The sequence below is a fragment of the Furipterus horrens genome, unplaced genomic scaffold (assembly GCF_987537825.1).
Source record: "Furipterus horrens unplaced genomic scaffold, mFurHor1.1.pri manual_scaffold_7, whole genome shotgun sequence".
Classification (NCBI taxonomy): domain Eukaryota; kingdom Metazoa; phylum Chordata; class Mammalia; order Chiroptera; family Furipteridae; genus Furipterus; species Furipterus horrens.
The window spans coordinates 66,700,781-66,708,926 of record NW_028327177.1 but is presented as its reverse complement, the minus strand read 5'-3'; positions in this window follow the sequence as shown (position 1 = coordinate 66,708,926).

Sequence of the window (8,146 nt, the reverse complement as noted above, 5' to 3'; positions counted from 1 at the left end):
CTAAATCTGTAAAACTGTCTTATTGGAAACACATCCAGTTGCAAGGCATTTGACATTCTTCTTGCCTGTAAATTTAGCATCTTTGATGATGCCATAGACCTAGTTTGACTTTCAAAAGAAAACAAACTTTAAATGAAAAGAAACTTTAAAGACGGTTAGATGCACTACTTTATAGTCTACCACTGAGCATTGTGATTTTCCGTGAATAACGATTTTTCTCCTTAAGATTACCCTCCCTGTCATTAAAGGGACTGCATTAAGTCCACTTTTAGTTTATCCTGTTCATTTTCATAAACACAAAAAGAGCAGCAAATGATCACTTATGATATTTAGTTCTGCTTTGCTGGAACTTACACAAGGAACATTTAGGGTGAACTTCAGTCTGCCTTTCAGGGCACAGAAACTGAGCCACATACCTGGCATTCAGCCTTGCCTATAAGCACCTGTCTTTTCCAAGTCCTTCAGATTTTCCATTGTGCCTTAAGGTCCCTTCTAGCCATCTTTCAGGCATAAGCCTATGATCTCATTACCTGAGTGATTGCTTGTACGTATAGGCCTCTCTTAATCCTGTCTGCATCACTGCCTCCTGAGACTCAATGGTTTGGCTGAACTAAGTGGCTGGGTTGGTAAAGAATGGGTTGGTCTGTGGGCTTCACTTTAAAACTGGTTTCTCTTTTCTATCCTAAAGGCTTGGACAGAAAGGGCCCAGAGGTCTGAGAGGAGGGAAACCTAAAATATTTCCTCCGCCCAAATTAAGTATAATGGGCAAAAGGTTTTGGACAGGTAAGACGTGCCTGGCACACCTTCCTCCAAAGAAGCCCTTTTTTTCCCCTAATGTGGGACATTGAAAAATTAATCCCTGCCTTTTGTCATCTAGTGGTTATGGGTTGAATGATGCTTTTTTACCCTGTCGCCAAATCTGTTGCCCCCAGAATACAACAAGGATGCCAGCCTGTTAAACCAAGCACACCCTTGTCCAGGGACAGCCAACTGACCTGGAGTCTGCACGATCCTTCACCATGTGGAAAGGCCACTCTCCTCTCCACACTCCCATTCTTGTTAGGGATTTCTGGACCCAAGGGTAGGTAGGACGACAACCATGTCCAGCTTGAAGCATCTAGAGGAGCACAAGACCTTCGCCCATTGTCCTTTATAAGATTATAAAGGGTCTTAAGTCTGAAAGGGGGGGGATTGTTATCTTTTATTGTTAAAAAAATTAATTTTTTTTAAGGAATAACATAGGAAAGTGTGATGCCAGAGAACTTATATGTACAACCCCTGGACATGGGGCTGGGGGGGGAAGGCGGATTTCTGGGGAAGGCATGGTGTTGGGCAGAGGGGAGCAAAGGGGAAAAAATTGGAACTATTGTAACAATATAATCAATAAAATATACTTAAAAAAAGTCACAGAAATGTAAAGGACAACATAGGATATATAATCAATAATGTTATAACAACTATTTATGGTGTCAGATGAATACAAGATGTATCAGAGTGATCACTTTATAAATTACATAAATGTAAAATCACTATATTGTATACCTGAAACTAATATGTCAACTGTGAATGAAAAATAAATAAGCTTGTCTTCCAAAAACTTTAATCATATAAACATCAGTAAAATGTGCTTCTGAATTCAAAAGCAAATATGAAATAATGTTTCATTATCCATCTCATTTAATTTATACCATCATGTCATGTTTATAAGACCCTAGAGAGCAAAGAATTTTAAATGCACCCATGGGTCTTAAGTCTCTAAAAGACAGGGCTCTCTCTGTCTTGCTCATCTTTGTATTCCCAGCACTAGCATCTGACACAGAAGCATTCTGAACAAATGAATGAGCCTAGTCCAACACTTTTATTTTACAACTGAGGACACTGAGACTCAGAAAGGACATGTATCTTCTCCGTGCCTTCAGCAAGAACAACTAAGAAGTTGCTAAAATGAATCTGTACTCAATATGACTGTTCCCAAAATATGGCTTATAGTAGATGTCTATGGTTTTATAAGCTACAGACACATTTTTAGTATGCTCTAGTAATTTAATTCAAAATTGACAAGTACACTCAATTACATTTTGGTTTTCTTGGCTTATCAGCTGTATTGATTATTTTTGTTTCTGATTAAGAGAGTTGACAATAAATCAAAAGAGAACAAGAAGAAATCTACATAAACAATGTTCTAAGCACAAATATTAGAAATAATTCTTCCTGGGAAACCTTGGAAATCCTTTTTTTTCTTTTTAAATCCTCCCTTGTGAATATGTTTTTATTAATTTTAGTGAGAGAGGAATGAAGAGAAAGAGAGAAACATCAGTCAGTTGCCTCCCATACATGCCCCAACCAGGGATGGAACCCGCAAACTTTTGGTGCATGGGATGATGATGTTTCAACCATCTGAGCCACCCAGCCAGGGCTAGAAGCCCTTTTAGAAGAGATAATTCTGAGCCAGGCTCTAAAAAATATGAAGGAAGTTATTAGATGAAGGAAAGAGAAAAGAAGAAATAAAATGGAAGGGCCAAAAGAGAAACAATTACACAGAGAAGTGAAACAACTAGCAAGAATTAGAACTATCTAATGACTTTGGGTGACTAAAACAGGAGACATGGAGAAGGGGTGTTTTACTAATATAATTCTCAAAAGAGAGGTTGGGATCAGATTATGAAGAACTTTTTGCATTATGATAAGGAGTTTTAAATTTATAGGTAATGGAAAGTAATTTCCAACCAGGAGAGTAATATAATTTGGTTTGTAGATTAGAAAAAGAATCAATTGGAATAATGAAGAGATTGAAGACAGACTGTAACAAGACTACTTAAATGGGTCAAATTTTTTGGTGAGTAGTATCAGAAAGAATGGAATGGAGGCATAGATTCTGGATATCTTTGACTAGCATATTGTAAAGATGATTGATTAACTATGCACCATAGAGGAAAGAGATGAATCAAAATTTCTAGACTGGGCAATTGAATGAATGCTGATAATTTTAACCAAATAGAGAGAAATGCACTAAAAAGACTTGAAGGCCATACTATTTATAAGATACAATGGCAGTTACCTGAAATTTGAAATTTAAAAATTCAACAATTGACATTTAATTTTTACTGACTGGTTAATTCAATCAGCTGTATTTTCTCATCACAAGGAAAAGCTGTGAGAGGCCACAGCAAGGACCTGCTCAATACTGTGCTCCTGGTGACCACATGACAACACATTTGATGAAGACATATTTGAGGCAGAAAAAAGATTGGATATTCTCTGAAGCAGGAAAGAACAATGGGGGAAAAATGGGAGAACTGTAATAAAACAACAATAAAAAAGAAATTTAAAAAAAGATTGGGTATTCTCTTACTATCCTAACTTCTCATGATACAACCATGGGGGTGCTGCTTACTTCCCAGTCTTGATGTCATATTCCACACTGTCACCCTCTCCTTTACTCCCAATCCTAGGGGCAATGGAAAGAATCACCTAACAATTGGATCAGTTTAGAATGTGTGGGAGTTCAAGTTCTCTGAGAAGCAGGTGCAAGATGTGATTAGTCAAGCAAGAGGTCAACTGGAGGAAATGCCCAAGAGAGAATGGGAAGGAAGCCAAAGAAAGGGAAAAAAGAGTTCTCACAGTGTGATGCAGCTCTGACACCTACCTGCCAAGGAGAACTGGCAAGAACAGCCCTCTGACTCCTGTACCATTCCAAGAGAGGTTTGGCAAGGCTAACGGAGGACCTCAAGCTAAGGTCTCCATTGGAGGAGTCTGCCCTTACGACCAGCATAGTGCACAAGCTGAGTTCAGTCACTGACAGGGAGCAGCCCGCAGGTTGCTTCACAGCAACCGCAGATTTGGCTCGAGGCAGCTTGTGTTACCTGGTTCCTTCCTCTCTCCCTTTTCTTGGGTGCCAAACTCCCCTCCAAAGATTACTCTCCTATAGCTCTGGGTCAGGACATAGACCTATCCTATGCTGGGTATTGAGGCCTGCACTTATTTTTGAGGGAGAATATATCTGGTGCATGAAACCAGGATATTTGTAACAGAAAGAATTGAACCTTGTGCGCTGACAAACACCAGGAATGCCTGAGGCTTCTGGGGTAGCTATGATAGATACATAGCTTCCTTTTCTAAGACCGGTATATAAAAACTTTTATCAGGCTATTTTGAAGTTTACAATTATGCAATTAGTTTTTTCTTCCCTGGCTTGAAAGACTTTAAGCCTTAAGCCCAGGATGTTTTTCATTTAGCGGTGACCACAGCTGATGGAGGCTCTTTCTTTGGAGGCAGAGCAAAACACAACCAGGACTAGCCAGACAAAAGGCATAAAGAATGTGGGGCTGTGGGCTTTATCAAAGGTTTGATGGAAAAGTACCATATGATTTCACTCATATGTGGAGTCTAACAAACTGAAGTAACAAGCAAAATAGAGACAGACTCATAGATAAGAGAGCAGGCTGACAGCTCTGGGTGGGAGTGGGTTGGGAGAGTGGAGGGATAGAGCAAAAAAGAAAAAGAATTCATGAACATGGACAACAGTGTGGTGATTGCAGGGACAAGGGGGTAAGTGGAGGTGGAAGAGGGTATAAAGAGGATACATGGTAATGGAAAAAGTAAACTGTTAAAAAACTGTGGAGGAAAAGGTTTGATCTACAGTGACTGGGGCAGGCTTAGGATGAGGAATATGCTGCCTGACCTTGAACCACACAGGTGCAATATCCTTAGCTACAGAAAGCAGTCATTTTCTACACAGACCTTTTGGACAGCAGACATAACATTTGCTTCTACTATGCTGACAGCATTTGGTACAGGCCACACCGGAGTTTTACCTGTGCTACACCACACTACTAATGTTCTAGGTTTAAATTAGCAATGTCAAGACCAGATAAACAGCACAAAGGAGAAATGCTGGAATAAGCTTTGATGATGGGATAGGAAATTGGGGCTCCTCAAATACAATTTTCTGTCTGGAGCTTCCACTATTAAAAACTTCTAAACTTCGAAAAACAGCATCTGTATCTCAAATGCACAATCTAGAAAAAGAAACAGCACACAGAGGTAGACTTTTTTTCCCCATACAGTATATGCAGAATGGAAAAATTAACCTTTCACTGATTTCTTGTTTGAGTTTATGAATTCTGGGCCAACTGGCATCCTGAATGGCATGATAGCTAAATCAAGGATCGTCTAAGAACATTTCCTCCTTCTGAGCCCTTCACACAGAAACCACTGAGCTCACACTGTGGTCTTTGACAAACATTTGGTTAGATGAGGTCCTAGGTTCTGGACTTTGGGAATATCATTTTGTCTGGTATAACTGTTCTAGGAACTGTGGATTGGTTCATTTTGAAATCTGCAGCGTGTGTACCCAAAGCTGAGATAATCTAATGTGCCCTATTTATCTTTGGTCTCATTAGAAGTGAATTAAGCTAATACAACTTCTGAGGCCCAAAAGGATCTATACCCACTGCAAAACCAGACACCCCAGCCTGCAGCTTTTCAGAGAAACCCAGCTTTACCAAACACCAAGAAATTCCTCTGGCTGAGAGTAAGCAGAACATTAAGTTAAAAAGAATGAATGTTGCATAGACTTCTTTGCCTTTTTACAAGGGCAACAGAATTTTTTTTCTTTTACTTTTTATGCACTTTTTTTAGTGTATTTTTTTCCATTACCGTTTATAACCCTTATAGTCTCATCCACCTCCACCTACCTCCTTCCCCCTAGAATCACCATGTCTAAAAGTCCTTTTTCCTTTTTGCTCAAACCAACCCTCTACCTCCTAACCTTCCCCAGAGTTGTAAGAGTTGTCTATGAGTCTGTCTCTATCTTGCTTGTTAGTTCATTTTGTTTATTAGATTCCACATATGAGTGAAACAGTATGGTATTTGTCTTACTCTCACTGGCTAATTTCACATTGCATAATGTCCAGGTCCATCGATGCTATCACAAAGGGGAAATTTTTCTTCTTTTTATGGCCATGTAGTATTCCATTGTGTAAGTGTCCCATATTTGTTTTGGTGGAGATACTGTTAAAACATAAACACACAACCCAGGCAAGAAATCCACACCCTCAAAAATATCCCCGAACCACAATTACACTGAAGGCAGCAAATGAGCCAGTATTAATATAAATGTAAAGAGGTTAAGACTATTATACTATAGGAAAAAGCGATGAGTTGTTTTAACTGAAAGAAAGATGACTTTTGAGAGGGAAGATGGTAGAATAATAATAGTAGCAAGTAGAGTGAAAGCTATGTGAGACAGTAAGTAATATTTATATTGTATGTTGAAAAAAGGAGGGAAGAATGCAGAATGAAGTGAGAAAGTGGAAGTGTATAGTATTAGGTTTATATAGCAGTTATATGTTATATATTTAGTGTGAGAGGGAAGAAAGGCAAAACAGACAAACAAAAAACTTAAAGAAGGAGAATAGGAGGGAGAGAAAGTAGGAAACAGATTAAAGAAAGAGCTTTTCCCCAGTACAACCTTTGGGCGCTGTCTTCTTTTTCTAGATCCGCCCCTGGTCAAAATTCCCTGGGTTTCAAATCTTTTCTGGCTGGCTGGCTGTCTGGCTGTGAGATCTAGCTGGATTCTGAGGCTGCTGTCCCCTCTCTCGTGGGCTCTGCTGTGAGCCGCACTTAGTTGAGTCCCCTCCCCATGGTCTTGCAGCACTTTCCAGCCCTCCTCAGGCTTGTCTAGCAAAGCTGTTCTGCTGGTGAGCCAGTGCGCATAACAATAGTCCCTGCCCAACCTCAGGTCCTGTCTCTGCTGGTCCTCCAAAGAAGTCTGTGTTGCCTCCAAACTAGAGCACTGGCCTGCATCCCTGCCTGGTGGAGCCTTGTTGTACGCCTCCATATTTGTTTTATCCACTCATATATTGATGGACATTCAGACTGCTTTCAAATAGAGGCAATTTTAAGTAACACTGAAATGAACATAGGGGTCCTTATATTCTTTCAAATTAGTGTTTTAAATTTCTTTGGATAAATTCCCAGAAGTAGAATTGCTGAGTCATAAGGCAGATCCATTTTTAATTTTTTGAGAAAGCTCCATACTGCTTTGTACAGTTGACTGCATCAATCTGCATTCCCACCAATAATGCATGGGGGTTCCCTTTTGTCCACATCCTCGCCAAAACTTCTTGTTTGTTGATTTATTGACGATGGCCATTCTGAACAGTGTGAGGTGATACCTCATTGTGGTTTTAATTTGCATTTCTCTAATGATTAGTGATGTTGAGCATCTTTTCATGTCTATTGGCTATGTCTATGTCCTCTTTGGAGAAGTGTCTATTCAGTTCCTTTGCCCATGTTTTAATGGGATTGTTCGAGGGAGGGTGTTGGTGTTGAGTTTCATAAGTTCTCTATAAATTTTGGATATTAACTCCTTATCAGATGTATTGGTGAATATATTCTCCCATTCAGTGGGATGTCTTTTTATTTTGTTAATGGTTTCCTTTGCTGTGCAAAAACTTTTTATTTGATGTAGTCCCACTTGTTTATTTTTTTCCTTTTGTTCCCCTTGACTGAGGAAATATTTCCAAAAAAATATTGCTATGAGCAATGACTGAGATTTTACTGCCTATGTTTTCTTCTAGGATTTTTATGGTTTGGAATCTAACATTTAAGTCTTAAATCCATTTTGAATTTATTCTTATGTGTGGCATAAGAAGGTGGTTTAGTTTCATTTTTTTGCATGTAACTTGTCCAATTTTCTCAACACCATTTGTTAAATAAACTATCTTTAGCCCATTTCGTGTGCTTGCTTCCTCTGTCATAAATTAACTGACTATAAAAGTGTGGTTCATTTCTGGGCTCTAAATTCTGTTCCATTGCTCTATGTGTCTGTTTTTAGGGCAGTATCATGCTGTTTTGATTACTATGGCCCAATAGTATAGTTTGATATTAGATAGTGATTCCTCCAATTTTGTTCTTATTTGCAAGACTGTTGTGGCTATTCAGGGCCTTTTGTGATACCATACAAGTTTTTGAAATATTTTTTCTAGTGAAATACATCATTGATATCTTGATAGGAATTGCGTTAAATCTATAGATTACTTTTCATAGTATCGACATTTAAATCATGTTAATTCTTCCTATCATGAACACGGTCTGGACTTCCATTTATTTATAACTTCTTCAATTTCTCTTCAGTATCTTA